This window comes from Pangasianodon hypophthalmus, chromosome 16, assembly GCF_027358585.1.
Source record: "Pangasianodon hypophthalmus isolate fPanHyp1 chromosome 16, fPanHyp1.pri, whole genome shotgun sequence".
Lineage (NCBI taxonomy): Eukaryota > Metazoa > Chordata > Actinopteri > Siluriformes > Pangasiidae > Pangasianodon > Pangasianodon hypophthalmus.
This window is the reverse complement of record NC_069725.1, coordinates 13,972,840-13,991,819: the sequence shown is the minus strand read 5'-3', so window position 1 is coordinate 13,991,819 and position 18,980 is coordinate 13,972,840. Positions and strand designations below refer to the sequence as shown.

At 38.7% G+C, this 18,980-nt stretch overlaps 1 protein-coding gene across 4 annotated transcripts in view; it reads left to right on the top strand.

Moving 5' to 3' along the window:
* sulf2b (sulfatase 2b) overlaps positions 1–18,980 on the top strand; it is a 133,043-nt gene that overhangs the window by 22,669 nt on the left and 91,394 nt on the right. For all 4 annotated transcript variants that reach the window (XM_026920634.3, XM_026920633.3, XM_053241028.1 and 1 more), the window contains one exon: positions 11,081–11,152. The gene's annotated coding sequence lies outside the window, so the exon portion shown is untranslated. The remainder of the gene's footprint in view (positions 1–11,080; positions 11,153–18,980) is intronic.

Sequence of the window (18,980 nt, the reverse complement as noted above, 5' to 3'; positions counted from 1 at the left end):
AATGTGTGTGTGTGTGTGTGTGTGTGTGTGTGTGTATGTAAGCCCCGCAGGGCAGCAGATCTGACTCAGCAGACACCCAAGCCCTCTTCCCCCCTCCAGTCATTACCAGGCTGCTAGTATTTAAAAGTGATGACTGACTTTCGGCTGCTCATAAAAAATGTCGATTATTAAAAATCCATGAGTCCCAGAGGTGGCAAACGATTGTGTTTGTATCAGAAGAGAGCATTTTTTCCCCCCTATATTTCCATTATTGTGCTGGCAGGTGTTTTGTGAATCAATGGTTATGACATGAATGTTATTATTATTTATTGCAACAGGCTTTTTTTGCAGACTGGCATTGCAGGAAGGTCTTGCCTCCCAGGAGCGTAGTAAATTGATGAATCTGACTGTGCAGTGTGAGATGGCCTGGCTCTGGATTTTTAATTCTTTTTGACCACCATTTCCCCCATTTTTGCTCTGCAATTCCAGTATACAGAAATGAGAGTGTGAGATTGAAATAAATTTCTGTGTAGTATGCATCACTCCCATGTGCAAGTGAGAAAAAAAGCTGAGCCGCTTTTTGGTCTTGTGTTTTGACAGTTGGTTAAAGTGAAAGAATATCTATTCTGTCATACTGGCATTAGGAAGTGAATGCGTCAGAAACACTTTCAGTGAGAACTGGCATTAACTGTAGGATTCTATCATACATGCAGTCACTATAATAGCTAATTATTCTTCTTCCAGGTTTAAAAAGGAAAAGGTCTCCTTACAAAAGAATTATAAAAGACGTAACCAGTGAATTTCAGACTCTGGGGTTGCTTAGACATGTAAAATAGTGACCTGTTAGTGACCATCTTTTGGAGACCAATGTCATCCATCACATAGAAGTGAGTTGTTCCATAACATTAGGCAGTATATCAGAGACAGTGTTTGATGTGGGCTGGTATGCACTGGTATGAAGTACTTTTTAGCACTTTTGCTCCAAAAAGACGGAAAGAATCAAATAGGCTATATAGCTAATAATTAGGGGTGTGATGATTGGACAAAAAAAGGCAACGACTTAAATTTACTGAGGCAACAATCTGGTTATTATCAATTATAATTGATTGTAAATTCATTATTATTGTAAAAAGAACAGACGACTGATGTGTAAAAAACAATTTTTAAACTGTTGTATAAATAGGCTAGCGAGGTGATTTGCCCATATCTCTGATACTTAAAATAGCCCTTCTCTACATTGTCATCATTCTTGAATTACCGGCAGGCCTAATCCAGATTCTTAACAAAGCTGGTCACATATCGATCAAAAACTGCTCAATCAAATCATATCGTATTGTATTACATCATAGCAGATTCAGTGATATCATCAAATATCGAATAGCTACCTTAAAAATAGACATTGACTGGATTAAAAAATGTAGCATATTTAAGATTTGCAAAAAATTGTATAGTTTACAAATTTTGAATAATTGAACAGTTTCTTTATTAGTATTAAGTACAATACAGTATGTTTCAAATAATTAAGAGTTTAGTATTTTTTTATTCTGAGCAAAGCTTCAAAATTATTAATGGTTCACTAAATGTGATAACATATAGACAAAAAAGTGATGCATCTCAATGCTCGTCGTCAACTTTACTTTAGTAACCAAACCGAATTTACAAATTTATTAATTTGCCTGTTGATGTAATAGAGTAGTGATATCTTGGAGGGAAAAAAAGTAACAGCAACAACACTTTGTTTTATGGACATCATGCCAGGAAGAGGTTAGAAGTAGGTGTGGTTGAGAGTTTAAAGCCTGGTGAATAAAATTTCTGGATTCAGGGTCCTTTATGGTTAAGAGAAGAATTAGAGGAGACTGACTGATGAGTTTGCAAATTGGGGGTTGGGTTATGGGGTGGCCTGTATGAAGAGATGGATGGAGGTGTAGGAAAGCGTTCTGTGAAGGAAATGAAGCGTAAAGTCACTTGGCTCCACACAGCGATCAAATATTGCCAAGAAAGGCAATTTCGCTCAGTTTTGAAGAGCCAATCAGCTAAACCATGTCACACCTACCACGTAATTACACTGATATGCGCACATACCTCACTCTCTGTCTGACTGTCTAACCTCATTTTCTGTGTCTCCTTTCTGGTAATATCCACTGTGGCTCGCATACAGATACACACCTCTCAGCCTAATGGTTTAGTCTGTAAGATGTACGGCCGTATGATATCCACGATGAAGAGAACATGGATGGAATCATGAATTACGACATAAAATTGGATTTTAGACGTAAATATATAAATGTGCGGAATTTGGACATTCGCAAGAAATTAAAAAAATTCAAATCATATTAAACACATATATTTTGTAGCATTTGTATAGGTCTACCTTTCTTTTAGCAAGCACTATTCTTTGCAAAAATGATGTTGTGCTTCTGTGTCATTATTTACGCATGTATACATTATAGCATATACGTCAGCTTCTAGTTGCATGAGACTAACAGCAATAATGTCAAAGCAATTGATGTCAGGTACCCCAACAACATATAAAGAGAAATCTATAATTCTTTCAGAGCACAACAATATCCCAGAGATTTTTATAGCCTCAGTTAATCCCTCAGTTTGCACGGCAGTCTCGATTAGCTCAGTTTGTTTGGTTTGCACCATGATCTTCATAAACTCATTTTGCTCAATTAGTACCATAGTCTTTGTTAAGTAATATTTTATTAAAGTAATAATATGCAAAAAAATATCCAAATCCAAAATTTAAAAAATCTGAGTAAATGACAGTGTGAAAAATTGGGGGAGAAAAAATAAATTAATTAATTGCTGTTGTTAATAATAACCCAGGCAGCATGGCGGTGCAGTGGGTAGCATTGCCACCTCACAGCTCCAGGGTCCTGGGTTCGATCCTGAGCTCAGGTTACCATCTGTGTAGAGTTTCTGTGCAGGTTCTTCTCACATCCATGTCGATTTCCTCCCACCTCCCACAAACATGCATGTTGATGGATTGGCTATGCTAAATTGCCCATAGAATTTGAATGAATGGGTAAATGTGTGTGCATTGTGCCCCACAATGGAATGACGACCCATCTGGGGTGAATTCTCCGTCCTCGAGCCCAGGATTGGCTCTGGATCCACTGCAACCCTGACCAGGATAAAGCAGTTACTAAAGATGAATGAATGATAATACACTGATTAATAACCTTCAGCTGTAAGGAAGTGACAATTACATTAGTTCACACAACCACAAAAATACACTGCCATGTGTTACAAATAGAATATCTACGATTTATGAACACGCATCTACAGTAATTCTCACCTTTTTCACCATGTCATGTTCTCAGATGTGCAGAATGCCAAACAATTTTCCCATATTCTCCCACTAAGTCTTTGTCCCACATTTCTTCCTTCCTTCGCTGTATCACACGGTTAGAACAAGCGCTTAAGTGTGTTTATACCTGTGAGTCATGTAAAGTGTGCAATTCTTCTAAGTGTTAGAGTGCCGACAGCAGGCCAACAAGTCATCAGTGTATGTTTTTGTTGTGTAATCTGAATACATGGGAGAGAAATGAGTAGCACTGAAATCCAGATGAAAAGAGGTATGAAAAGTCCTGTCAGCTCTGTCTCCCTCACTTCATGTATATCTCTTTCACATCTTCTACATTATATTTTCCTTCCGTCCTACTTTTTCCTTTCAACACTAACCCAATCTTTCAGTCTTTCTCTCTATCTTTTCTTCCTGCACATTGAGGCCGATGTCATGAGGCAGCTTTGCCCCTGCATCTTTTAAAAATCAAGTACTGTGGATGTCATTCACACACCAATCACGTCTAAAAAAAAAATGAGAAGAGAAGAAAAGACTGGGGATATCATTAATTTTCTGTCAGCATCCTTAATGTTTGCTCGCTTGAATTTACTTTTATTTACTTATTCATTTTTTAGGTTCATTTAATGCAAAATTTAACATGACATTGCATTATACTGAGCGTGTACACTCAATGTAGAGAGAGAAGAGAAAATAGAAGAGAAATGGTGCGTGTGTGTGTGTGTGTGTGTGTGTGTGTGTGTGTGCGTGTGAGGCATGAGAAAGAGAAGTGTTTTTTAATTGACATTCTGGGCAGATCCTTTGACATTACTGCTTATGGTCTGTAAAAATAAATAAACACCTCTTTCTCTCTTTCTCTTTCTTTCTCTCGCTCTCGCTCTCTCTCTCTCACACACACACACACACACACACACACTAATCTGTAGTCTAATGAGTTTCAGTTCAAATCACATTCTTACTTTTGCCTGAAGCTGGCACATCTCTTACTTGCTGTGTCTCAGCATCACTGACTAAACGAAATAAACAAACATGTATTAGTTTGGTGTTTCAGCTAATTCCTCACTTCTGTTTTATATTCAGTGGTAACACAGACATTGGGTAATATGCATTCAAACACTGCTCTGCATAATTTTCAGATGGAAACAACATTAACCTAGAGTAACTACTGTAGATTATTTTTATGATAGGACATATCAAATAATGGTGGCTTTGGTATAAGAAGCATGCACAGGGAAAGGCTGTAATAATCTTGTTCCCATGAGTGATGTTCCTCTGGAGTGCTAGGCTTGTTTGTGTGAGTGCCTTGTTCTTGTGGGACCTATCTTGGGTGCAGGAGGATTTTTTAAAGGAACAGTGTTAGGAACAGCAGGCTGGAGTGAAGGTGCTCTTTCTGGGAGCACAACAGATAAAAGTCCTGGACAGACACCAGAGACATCATTAGTGGACCAGGAAGGTCTCTGGCTATGGGCTAACAACTGTGAACAAGGGGAAATCACGAGAAATCCTCCAGAGCAAAACCTCCACAGTAGCATTACATAGCAACTTCAAATCCACAGGGAGATCTCAGACTCGTTGTATTCTCCATTCAGTTTTCTTTATTATAACTGTTCAGATTCTATTGTACTCACAGATATATTGATGGTGCATTGCAGCTAACGTTGAATGGTGCACACTGGAATTTGTAATAAGCATTTCATTCCTGCATGGCTTTACCCAGCCATTGTTGCTGCACTGGATTTAAATGGATTTTTCCGTTCAGCAGGTTTACTATGTCTGAGTCATACAGTTTTCATGTCAGTTTTCATGCAAACAAAGCTTCTCTAGGTTACAAAATTGAAAATAGGCCCTTAGCTATAAGATGATAAGTATCCCAGGATTCCACAAAGAAGAACGAGGTCAGCAACGGGCCACAGTGATGCTAATTGGACTGACAAGAAAACATGTGGTAACGTTTTTGAATGTAATTTTTCATGGCTCATTGAAAGCGATTAGCCAAGTGTTCTCAGTAGTCACAATAAATAAGAGCTGCTCAACATGTGCCCCTTTTTAGACTCTCCATATCAACAATAAAAATGTATTTTGGCGAAGTTTAGTTAATCGCGCTTGGAGTTCATTGTGCATTAAAGTGAGCAGAGTAGCAGTTAATTCAGTGGCGTAGTGATAGATAGACTCATTTTGATCACATTCTCTGTTTAACCTTGACAGCTTTGATCAATAGTCAGAAATAATAAATTTGTGTGGTTATAGAAAAACTGAACCGAAGCACAAAGTGACCTGTAGAACAACCAAATGATATTTATTGAGCTCCAAAATCTTTGACTATGCTCACATTGCTACCACAAGCAACAATGCAGTGTGCGTTAATGCTAATGTTACAGCAATAACACTCTGAATAAAAAGGGTACGAAACTATATGGAACCTTTATTGTTTTTACCTTTAAAATGCATCTTTCATCTGGAAATGCGAACAGAGTTTACCTTTAAAGACAGTAATTACATTTTAGAGCATGGTTTCCAAATCTTTTTGGGCAATGACCCCAGAAGGACACAATACATTGTCTGCGACGCCAAGCCTTGACCACCATACGTTATTTTTTTTTTTAATTAAAGATTTACAAATAGGACTTGTCAGGGTAGTGCCAAAGTCACAGAACTACAATACCCATCAGCCACTGCACAGCACACCACGAAAGATCAAGTGCCCCTGAATCACACTGTGGGATAATGAGCACTTGTATATGAGTCCTGTCTTGTGTAGCACCCATCATTCTCAGACAAAAACACGGGAAAATAATCTTATAGAACACTGGTTTTAAATGTTAATAGATAATAGAGTCTGCTAAATGAATAAATGGTACTATATAAATTTCACCCTTGTGGGCAAAGGTGCAGTGCCCGGGGTTGAAAATGGGTTGAAATGAAATTATTGGTGTTTATTATTAGTGCATTTTTCTACGTTACATAAGGAGGATCAATGTAAATTATGAAAGTAATCCAGCTCCATCCAGTGATGTTTGTGTATGCAGCTGCATATGGCAAATTATATCAACAACTTGAAATTCTGCATGTTTAATTCAAATTCTTTCTTATACTGCATGTTTGATTTAGTTTATCCTTACGTGTTAATTAATACATTAACTAAGAAATATGTACTAACATGTACTTAAGGTGGTCGTTATTCACGCATGAAGACTCATAAGGTTAAGGTTAGCTCTTCATTAGTTTGTGATTAGTACATGCCTTAACTCATCATTAGTTCATATTTAAGTAAGTATTAATTCAGGTATTAGTGCATGATTATTCGTGTACTGTTATTGTAAAGTGTTACCAATAAATGTTCTGTTTTGGCACAATTGTTTCTTGAATTTTGTTGTGCCACTGAACCAGAGTCAGTGTTGTCATGGCTACACTAGTGCAGCTATAAAGGACTAAAATAGTAAATATGCTCTTAATTGTTAAATGTGGTTTGTCCCAGTGACCTTTAGAAACAGTAGCACACAAAAATCCATTTCATAGTCTGCACGATATTCCTAATTTGTAAAGTAAATAAGTACAACAAAAGAGGAGATTGTGAGTTTTTCTCATAACTGCAATTGTAAATGAAGTGACCCCATGTGGGACTGCAACCCCTAATTTGGGGGGGTTATATCAGCAGAATGTATGCTTTTCACATCCTCAATCTAAAATGATAATCAGTTTGGCATGTATAACACTATTTCAGCATGTATAACACTATGTCAGCATGTATAACACTATGTCAGCATGTATAAGACTATGTCAGCATGTATAAGACTATGTCAGCTAAAAGAATAGAAGGGATATTTCATAGATGTGTGATGTCTTACTAAAAAGAAATGAATAACTTTATTAATTTACAGAAGCAATCATCTAGCAAACATATAGACATTATGATAATTGAAGGTTCCTTTCCCCTTCATATACAGAGATCAGTCTTGTCACCTCACACACTGATACTACATCAGTCTCGTCACCACACACACTCATCCTCATCCTGCATTGCTTTATAAAAGAACCATGCAATGCTTACGAATGTGCTTTGAAGGCCCAAAATAGATACCCTTCAATTAAAGACTTATCAAAACTTTCAACAATGTCAGGCATCTGGAGAAAAAAACCTCCAAATGTTCAATATGCCTTTTTATTAAGTGAAAGAATGCATTACTTAATCAGTCAATATGCAGCGTGTATAAACTGCTGTAGTTAGCTTGGACGCATCACAACAAATATTATTCCTGAAATCCAAAATGATGAAGAGGATGTGAGTAGCAATGATGATTCAAAACATCCAATGCGTTGTATTTGTTCTTGTTGTCTGGGCTGTGGTGCTCTTACCTGCTACATTATGCATGCCCCTGGTCAGACAGTGATGCAGGAAATGTGACACAGCGGGTGTGTTAGGAGAGCAGGAACTGAAAGGCGTGGCTGGGAGGGATTCATTGATACCGTAGCTGCATGTCCGGACTCCTCCTGTGGTCATTGTTTTTGCTGTTGATTCAGGTTGCTGAGCAGGTAATTACTGTTGCTCAATGTAATACATGCTGTTCTCAGGTAATGCTGAGGCAATGCCACATCAGGGTTTTGTTTTCTCCTGCACTGGGTAAGATTACAGCTAGGGGGTAAAATGAGCTGATCTCAGAGCAATAATTAAAAGCTAAGTGAAAAGAGAGATTTGTGCAGTGGGATGTGAACGCTATAAGAGTCTTGTGCTCTGTGTAGGATCATCACTGCTATAAAAGTCTTTTTCACTCACTGTTTCAGTGCTGCACTGATCAACATAATCAATGTCAGAAATTCTGTAAAGGAATATAAAGAATTTATGAAGAATTTCTGATGGTTTTTTCTGCAATAAAGTACTGTGTTTAAGCCAGGGAGGATACTTTAAATGTGTTTTACAATTCTACAGTAACCTGCGTGGTATTCTGGAAAAATCCTTACAGAGTACTGACAGATAATACTTCATACTTTACTTCATAGCCTCAGTTACACTGCTGTGTCTACATTGTAAAATGACAATAAAAGATACAGTATCATTAACTTTACTGTAACTGTACTTTTAATCACACATACAGTACACATCTGTTTCAAATCACCAGTTCACTACATTTACACACCTCAAACCTCTGTTCATTGCGAAGTATCTCGCTTCTGGTTCATCGTTACAGCCTTTGTCTTTGATTGCCTGCTATTCTGGTTTTGACGCTGATTGCTTAAGTTAAGTGGGAAGCTCAGTGGTTAAGACGTTGGACTTCTGATTGGAAGGTTGAGAGTTCAAATCCCAGCACCACCAAGCTGCCACTGCTGGGCCCTTGAGCAAGGCCCTTAACCCTCAACTGCTCAGTTGTATAAATGAGATAATTGTAAGTCGCTCTGGATAAAGACATCTGCCAAATGCCGTAAATGTAAGTTATACAATTTGCTTAGCCTGGTCTAGTCCTTTTGTTGTTTGCCGTAGCTGCTAAAATATAAATCATAAATACAAATTATAACCCATTTTCTATTGAAAACCGGATGGTTTTATTGATAATGAGACTCCCATTACATCCTGCACGTAAACCGTAATCAAGGACAACAGCCAACAGGTCAACTAATGACAATACTGACAACATTGTAGTACATTCTAATGCTTAGCTAGCAAAGTCAACTAGCTCCTTTGAAAGGTTTCTGACATGAAATTATTGCTTTAATATACACATTTTTATTAGATTATTTTGTTCAAATTTCAGCATTTTTGTTTGAATAACAAAATTTAAATACTCTGATATTTGAAAATCTAACTGATGAACAGGTAAAAGTGAATTGAGCATTGTTAATGTTGTTTAAGAGTATTGAATGTGCATTGGTTTAGAAATAACTTTATTTATTTATTTATTTTTTTGCATATCTTGACTTTATTGGTTATTTAAATGTAATCAAATCAGAAAAGACCAATCTTTATCACTACGTTAGGCACCTGTAATACACCACATTTTTATGTTTACAGTTTATACTAGCACTGTCTGTACTTATAGAGTTAATAGGTTTAATCTCCAAGTGCATCTGTCTTTAATAAAGCACTCGCTTTACTAGTTACTTTAGGGTTGGAGAGTGAGCAGTTAACAAATTCCATATAGATTAAAAAAATGAGTTAAAACAACAGCATGTTATGATAGCACCAAAAAGGGGACGAACTACATGTCCCATCAGCCCCAGCACATCACATGTTTTCAATCACTCGTACCTGTGTCTTGTGTCACCCTGATTAGCACCATTATATAAGTGCCTGTGTTTCAGCATCTGGTTGTCAAATGTGTGTTGCTGTGTTTGTTTGTTGCCGTTTGTACCATAGTCTCATTCTTAGTCTGCATGTTTTGCCTCGTATCTCCTGTTCTGGTTTATGGTTCTTGTTTTCGATGTTTCTTGGTTACTTGTTTTGCACATTATATAAATAAAATCTGCACTTGCATCCGCTGCCTCTACAAATCCATTTGAATTTGTGGCTGTGATTCTTATGCTAATATACTGTTACCAATATGTACTCCTGTAAAAATAGTTTTGCATTCATATTTAAAAAAAAAAATACAGTGCACTCCTGCAAAGAAATGCTACCTGGCATCCAGCTTTTTTTTTTTTTTTGTTTTGTTTTGTTTTGTTTTTTTTGCAGTGTGTAAGTGCTGTAAGCGAGTGTGTGGCGGGGTGTCAGTGTGCATGTGGATGTGTTTATGTGTAATTGATAGTGGCTTGTGGTTATGTGATGGTGGTCTATGGGTCTGCGGACGCAAGTGTTGTGACTCTTACTCATAAAAACTATGCCCTCGATACCCCTTTTTATAACATACTGCATCTCCCATTAATTGTAAAATCCCTTAACAAGAAACCTCATCATAAAACGTGACTGCCATTTTCAAGGACTTTACAGGACGAAGGTGAGACAGACATGGTGAACAGATGTGCTACAGGAAAAAAAAAAAAAAAAAAAAAAAAAACTCCCTCACTCTTACTCACTCCAGCACTGTGGGCAGGTTTAAGTGCCACGTGTGAGTGCTTTAATCCACCCTTTATCCAGTGCTCAGAAAAATGGAAATGTGTGTTATCTATAGTGAAATACCCTTCACCTGCCCAGCAGAGCTCTGCAATACATATTCATTGAGTTCATTAATTATATGTGCAGAACTTTATGTCACCTTGCTGAGGGAAAGAGACTCTGTGAATCAGATTGAAGTAAGTGGACCTTGTCACCTTCTTCATGCATATTTAACTAAGACCTACTTCAGCTACAGAGAGGAGACGCTCGCTCCCTGTTCTGTCTGCCATCTGAGAGTTTGAGAAAAATGTGTGTTACTTGTGTGTGCACGCAGTGCCTTTTCTCAGCCTGTCCTGTCTGATTTATCCTAATAGGAAGCTCTTTGATGAGTCCTCTCTGATCTATTCTGTGTGGAAAGATACTTGAGCAAATTTGAGGGAAAATGACACACACACACACACACACACACACACTCATTTTATGTTGGTGAGGTTTGATTGGTGCTCTGGGCGAAGGTCACTCAGTGATGTATGTTGCATTCCTAATGTATGTGCAGAGCTTTACATCAGCAACTCTGCTGACATTCATATGAAGAGATTAGATGCAGCTGTGTGCTTATGTGTGCCTGGATATGTGTACACAGTTTTGTGTCAATAATACCAAAAGTAATGTCTATGTTGTTGTTTAGGGGTCAGTAAGCAGCATTATTGTATGTACTATACATACATGTTGTGTTAATTCAGTCTCATTGCTGTTCTTTTCTGGTAGAGATTAGCAGAGCTGCATAAAGTGCCACGAGGCTGCGCACAGGCTGCAGACAGACTGCTGTCCTTCTCCATCAGGTAAGCCGATTCCCTTCATACTTTAACAGGAGCTTTATCACCTCTTTTCCTGTTCCTTTTTTTCTTTAGAGGAACACTCCGGTGTTTTTCCAGCCTAATCTTCATCTACTGCTGTTGTAGTGTGTATGCAAATACCATGGACTAGAATTCAAATTTAATACAATTCCCTGTGCTGAGGAAAGGACAGAAGATCAGTTTAAATCAGTGGTCATCAACCTGTTGATCGTGATCTACTGGTCGATTGTTGAGGCGATTTTTAGTAGATTGCAACTGTCCATGTACTGTCAATGATCACAATGCATTTTAAAATTTAAAAAAAACATGCAATGCTAAAATATTTGCTGGTTGGCTAGATATTAAATATAATACATATTTAATAGGTGGTGTGTAACTGTATGGGCAGGGAGTATCCCAAGAATAACATAATTTCGGGCCAATTATAGTTGTGAAATTAGGTTACCTTTTGCAGATAACTGTTTCCGGCTGCATCACCTCGACTTGCTCTAAAGCTACGTAGCAAGCTAGCATTAACTCCACACGTGCACTGTTAATGAGCGAACTCTGTTCAGGAAACCATGGCCAAGCAACGAAAGAAGGCGAAAATATATCATTTCCATGCAGAATGGGAAAAAGAATTTGCTTTTACAACGGTGAGAGAAAAGACTATCTGCTTGCTTTGTCACCAGACTTTAGTGTTGATGAAAAACGGGTAATTAGGAGCACCTTCACAGCACTAACCATGCAAAATTCAAGCATTCATTCCCACCCAAGAGCAAAATAGCAGAGAAAAGAATTCAAGAGTTAAAAGTGGTTTTAAAAGCCCAGCAATCACTTTTCACAAAACCCACCAAGAGAGCTAAAGCTGCTACCGAGGCTTCATTCAGTGTTAGCTATCTCCTGACCAAGCACAAGAAGCCCCTTCACTGACGATGAGTTTTTAAAGAAGCGATGACTGTCAAGTTTTTAAAGAAGTGAGAACTTTAAAATCAAACAAGAAGCCATAAAAACAACAATTAACAGTGTGCTGCTGTAATTGTGTAATTGTGCATGGTGTATTAAGTTGTATCAACATTAACAATGCTCAATTCACTTTTACCTGTTCATCAGTTAGATTTTCAAATATCAGAGTATTTAAATTTTGTTATTCAAACAAAAATGCTGAAACAGTATTAACATGTTTCTTTGCTTTGCCTTTTACTAGTAAAGTAAAATGCCATTACTCTTGGTGGCCTTTTTAGGTCGCTGGAGGACTAGTGGTTAGGCCACAGCGCTCTCAACGCTGCGGCCCGGGTTTGATTCCTGGCCAGGGAACTGACCCCGGCCACTGGGGTTGCGTGCAACAGTGCGCTCTCAGTGCCGGTCCCAAGCCCAGATAAAATTGGGGAGGGTTGCGTAAGGAAGGGTATCCGGTGTAAAAACTGTGCCAAATCAAATAGGCGGACCGATGATCCGCTGTGGCGACCCCTAACGGGAGCAGCCAAATGAGGAACAACAACAACAACAAAAACTCTTGGCCTTTTTGTTTCTCTTGGCAACATATAACATGGTAGAGCTTGGTTCAAATTTTGACTTCCAAAGTGATCTTGTGCTCATAAAGGTTGAAGGCCACTGGTTTCGACAAAACTCACAAAGCTCACTTACTCAACCCTCTCAGGCAGCTGAGCCTCGACTTCTTTCTTCAGCATCCTGAGCAGGAAGAGGTGGAGCACTTTGTGCAGACACTCAATGATCTGAATGGTCTCTTCCTTATTGAGCTTGACCTTTTCGCCAGTCATGGCAAATGGCGCATGGTGCACAGAATCTAAGATCAGATGTTTAATTCTGTTAAAATGATTTCAAATATCCACCTATACAACACAAATGTAAAGCTAGTATTGTTGAACGCTTAGGATGTCGCACAGACTTATTGCAGAGAATGTATTACCAGGTAGTTTAACCAACCTTCCAACACTAGAGCAATACAGTAAAAGTAATGCTGCACTCAGACCCAAAATTCTTCCCTTTTATGTAAGGATGAATGATGATACCTTAATTTAAATATGTTTGACTTAAGAATTCATGAAAACATTTAAAGTGTGTGTTTCACATAAATATTTATTGCCTGCCCCATCAACTGCCCGTAGGCTTCTACAGAGTGTCCCAAAAGTCTCCACACACAGGGGACTATGTATGAGAGCACCATGTTGGTTGTGCCTTCGTCAGTGGATGTACGTCGACGTCCACTTCTCAATTGGTCTGCAACACTTCCAGTCTTTTCGAATTTGTTAATAAGTTTGGCAGCAGTGTTGTGTGTGATGCGCTTGCCATGTTTCCTGTCAAAGTCCATCGCGACCTTGCGACAGCTTCCCGATCCAACCACGAGAATAATTTCAATACGTTCTTCTTTTGTCAAAGGCATTCTTAAAGGCTATCTTTAAGAATAAAATATAACATAAACGAAGTCTGGAAGATATTTTGCTAAAAAGTGTTAATTTCCCCTATATATCGCGACTTATGGGACACTCTACATTACAAGGGAGGATTAAATGTTTGTGTAATGATTCAGTACAGGGAAACATGTTTTCAATTATTGCCTGTGGGAATCTCACATACTGAAGAAATGTATAGAGATTAGGTTAAAAACACTGGCCTATTCCTTTAATTCAATTCAATTCAAACCAGACTGCAAAACATTTACAAACATTAATTTCATTAAATCTCTCTAATTACACACACGGGTGTGTCAGTGGTAACTCGGGGCTGGATCTCTTGTCCCTCAGTGTGTGTTCACGCTGTTGCCTAGTTACGCTGGCTGTAGAGATGCTGCCGGCAGGGCAGGTTGTGCCCACATCTAATGGCTGTCGGCAAAGGCAAGAAAGCAGCTGTAAACAACTTTCTCATAAGCAGTGAAAAGATTGTCTGTAGGTGAGGCAGTTTATTCATGAGGCAATGTGTAAGCCAAGCCTGGAAATGCAGGTGCATATATGCAATGATGCACACTCAATCACACACGGGTATTAGTAGCTTAATCGCACTAAGCTGTAGAGGTCAGACATGTGAAAGGAAACTGTGGTCTAATTGATTATTCAATGATATGCAGCACCACGCTAGAGGTCCTGGGGAGCTTTATATGAAGCAAACGTGATTGTACATTTTAAATACAGTTTGTAAATGCTTAAATCTCTGAAATGAAAGAATCGCTTTCACACACAGATTTAAGCCTCTGTGTCTCTGATGGATTCAAGCGCTAATGCAGACTGCAGTGTCATTGCTACACTTTGTTACTGAACTGATCCATCAAGCCTCCACATAAACAGGCACTCGCACACACACACACACACACACACACACACACACACAAAGCTGATCCATCACAAGTCCCCTGTCCTGATGACTGGTGGACGTGGAGAAGTGATTAAGCCTTGCAGACTCTTTTTATCATCTGCCTCTGTCTGTGTGTGTGTGTGTCTACCTACACACACACACTCCCACACACATCAGAGCCAACTGACTGAGCAACACACCATCATTAAACCTGCATAGCTTCAGCCAGCAGGGTATTGCTAGTAATCCAGAGAGTGAGGGTAAGAGTTTAGTTAATACAGAGAGACGAGTGATGCCACACCCACATACACTGCACACATTGTGTTACACTACTATCCACGTTTTATCTTTGCTATGTTGTGTTGTTTTGTGTTGTGTTGTGTGTGGCTGCACTTTCTAGCCTCATACCCTTTTACTGGAACAGTGCTGTATGATATAGCATGAAGCAATGTATGCATTCAACTATCATAGCTGTAGTTAAGCTAACAGAAGTCATCAGAAGCTGGAAGCAGATGTGGGCATGTGTGTACAGCTGCCTAACTGCCCTAATTACCATAATTACTCATGTAGCTGTGGTTCAACTGTACAATAACCAGTGTAAATGAGCTGGAAAATGATGGCTGGCTGTCTGAATATGACTCTTGTCCATGTGGCTGTATATTTCACTATTCCCCAAGAAGTGTGTGTGTGTGTGTGTGTGTGTGTGTGTGTGTGTGTGTGTGTGTGTGTGTGTGTGCGTGTGTGCATGGAGACCAAATGTTCAAGTGAAGATAGAAATACATGACAATATTGACCTTTTTCAGGTAAATGATTTTTTTTCTCCACAGAAAGCAGCTTTTATTTGTAAAATGAAAAGGTTCTAAAGATTTCCTTTCGAATCCTGAAGTTAAGGTTAGGTGTAGGCATAGACACAGCATGATTTACATTCAATACACATATGAAGTCTATGTATGATGTGTATGCATATCATATTTTGGTCTGTTTCTAAATGCTGTTTTCTGTTTTAACACCCTTTGCTTGGATGGTTGCAGTCTTTTGTCTTAAGAGAAAGCTTCTCTGAAATGTCTCTGGTATCCAGAAACAGAGACCATCTGCTCATGTTTTCTTATTTCTTATCATCTTCTTGAGTTTGTTGCCTGGACCTTGTTGCCTGGACCTCTAGCTGTCTGTCTCTCTGATTGACGTAAAGGAACACTAAAAACACTTTGAACAAGGTGGTGCTTTTCTCCTCCAAATTCCCGCAGCACGCTGCTCTCAGGATTACAATAATCCCCATCATCTAGGCTCTTTCTGCGCATTATATAAATGTTGTAATCTCTTTTCTAGTTCAAGAAAGTTGGGCCAGATGTCCCTGTGAGTATGAAATGCAAGCGACAGCTGTTGGTTTTTAAGTGAGAAACAAAAGACATGGATTTGAGAGTGGCTGTTTTTGTGTTACATCCTTCTGAAAGAACGAGAGGAAAGTTTGATTAGACAACAGGTTGGTAATAACCAGCTTTCTGGACTCAATTCCCAGTAAAAATGGAATGTCTTACATCAAACGCTGCCGCCTCGAGACTTATTTGTTCTTTTAAGTTGCGTGCTTGATGTCCAAGGCCTTGAGAGAGACGCAGTAATAGCTAGCAATGGAAGGGTGACAGGGAGTGGGCGGAAGGTGTATGAATGACAGGAAGTTGGCTTTGCCAGCATTGCCCTGCACCAAGACATTAATAAAGATTGAACAATTGTTTCTTTTATGTTGCTGCTATTGTTTTCTTTTCAACATTGGTCAAATAGTCATGTTTATCACACCTCAGCTAACCTTGTCTCCTGGCCAAAGAGATTGGCATGATTGTACAGGTGGAAATGAACAATGATGCTTCTAATATTGGAAACTTTTCTCTTCCTGTTGTTAGTCGGCAGGATGCTTTAACTTTATGGTAAAATAGTTTCGAATTGGAATATGAAAGAAAATGCAATTAGACTCTGATCTTCTGTATATATTATATATATATTGTATATAGAACTGCATAATTCATCTTCAGCAGTTGTTTTGGCAGCTTCTGCTGGACTTCATCAACTGTATCATCCCTGTGTTTTCCTCTTTGCACCCTGCCTTCATCTCTCAGGTCGTGATGTCTAACTCATCTCATACAGAAGGACAGGGAATGATTGAGACAAGTAAAGTGAGAGACATGAGTGTGGGCTGGTCATTGTGAGAGGATATAATTGATTTTTTCCACCCTTTCCTTGATGAATGAGCTGACAGTGAAGACAACAGGCTTTGTCAATATTAGGCTCTGACCCTCTCCAGAACTTCGGCCATGCCAAGCAGCCAACATGATGTGCCATTTCTCAGAAAGGCATTGTGGGAAAAGCCATAGAAGTGGGTCACTATCTTGGTGCTTCTCGTGTACATATGCGCTTTTCTTTTCTTTCCACTTCATTCTACCTGCCTATCTTTACGCCTTGATAGAAACATTTGATTTTTGAGGTTGTGGAAGTTTTTTTTTTCCCCAAAATGCAGTTTTTATTTGGAAAATAATAATTCCTCAAGGTTAAGATAAGTGTATACATTGAATTATCTAGCTACAGTAATACACAAGTCAGTGAAGGTATCTCTTAAAGATACATATACATATATACATATATACATATATATACATATATATATATATATATATATATAGAGAGAGAGAGAGAGAGAGAGAGAGAGGGAGTTGGAGAGAGAGTGTGTATTAAAAACTGTGTTTTCCTGTATAGCAGGTGAAACAGCCACCAAGCATATACAATACCAACATGTTCATTACTCCAGTCCCCACCTGTTCCCCTTGGCACTAACATATGTACTGTTGAGTCACTCTGTGTGTGTGCATGTGTGTGTGTGTGTGCGTGTGTGTGTGCTAGAGAGAGAGAGAGAGAGAGAGAGAGAGAGAGATGTATGTGTTTACCTGCCCTCTTTGTTGTCAGTATGTGTCCTTTTGTGTGTGTGTGTGTGTGTGTGTGTGTGTGTGTCTACACTTTTGGCCAGCTGTGTCCAGGTGACAGGATATTTAACATTCAGTGTGCTAGGAGGTGATGGTGGGGCCTTAGACCATATGGCCAATCTTGCAGACTAGTGTGTGCCTGTGTGTGTGTGTGTGTTGCTTAGCAGTGTCAGGGCTTGTCAGTGCTAGGCTAATTAAGTGCTGGGTATTCATTTATGCAGTTTAGCTACTGCTGTTCCACTCTAATGGCCTCGCGCTGACACTACAGCACTACAGAGAGAAAGAGAAGGAGAGAGAGAGAGAGAGAACAAGAGCACGTGTCAGGACTCACAGACGGAGGGTGCGAACATGAGAGCAAAAAAATGTGATAGAAATGTTTAAAGACAATGCCGAAACAAGAATAAGGCCTGCTGAGGATGTGTATTTGGCTGTGGGTGTGTGTATGCATGTACGTGTGCATGAGTAGTATATATTTTATCTCCTGCAGTTCAAACAGCTGGATTTGTGTATTCTGCTCTCTTTCCTCCTCCCTCTTCTTCTTTCTATCTCAACCACTCACACCCTCGCTCCTGCTGATAGCATAATTGCTTTAATAGATTCCACTAGTGATAAAGTCTCTCCTTTGTTGGCTAATGAAGTAACTGTGAGCAGCAATTAAGTGTCAGTTAATTTGCAATGTCTGTCGTGGCTACCACTAACAGCTCTGGAATCAGAGAGAGTTACGCGTGTTGCATGTGTTTCTGGTCTGATCCTGTGTTTGATTATAGAGAACCTGTGAGTGTGTGAAGGGGGGCTTGAGTGGCACACTCAGTTAGACATGCTATTAAGCAGCCTGCATATTTTGGTTCAGTGCCTGTGGCATTTTGAAGGGTTTGGCTGATGGCGTATGAAGTGCAGCCAGTTGTTGCATTCATATAAAACTTTCGCTTTTAAGTGTATTTGGTTGTAGTGAGTGTAGTGAATACACTACTGATGTCTGACACATAACCACAGTACTGATTTCTGATTACTGATAGCTGAGTTTCCATAGACAAGCCATAAAATGAAGACATGGAATTTGTGAAATTGTTACATGCAGCTTGTTTCCATTAAATTGACTTTTTTAGATAGAGAACACTTTATGTTATGACATCATATAGTTGAAAAAAAAAATACATATAGTAAAAAAATTGCTGTCACATAAGTTGAGTGTGATATGTTTCCAAGAATTTACTATATATTTAAAATGGATGTTCTCCATTACTTTTTTTTTTTTTGCTTTTCTAATAAGGAGAAACTCATTTTTTATTAGTTTCTTTTCATTCTTTTCAATTCATTCTTTTCATTCTTATCAATTCATTCTTACCAATATCCAAATTATGATGATGCAGAAATAAAGGCATTGATTATATGAAGGTACAAGAGACTGCCCTTCTAATGTGCCACAGTTTCCCATCAAATAGAAATGTCACGATTTTTTCTAGCTACCTGCAGTGGATATAAAACGACTACACACACTTGTTAAAATTGCAGATTTTTGTGATGTTTTTGTGATGTATAGAAAAATGAAATCAGGATTA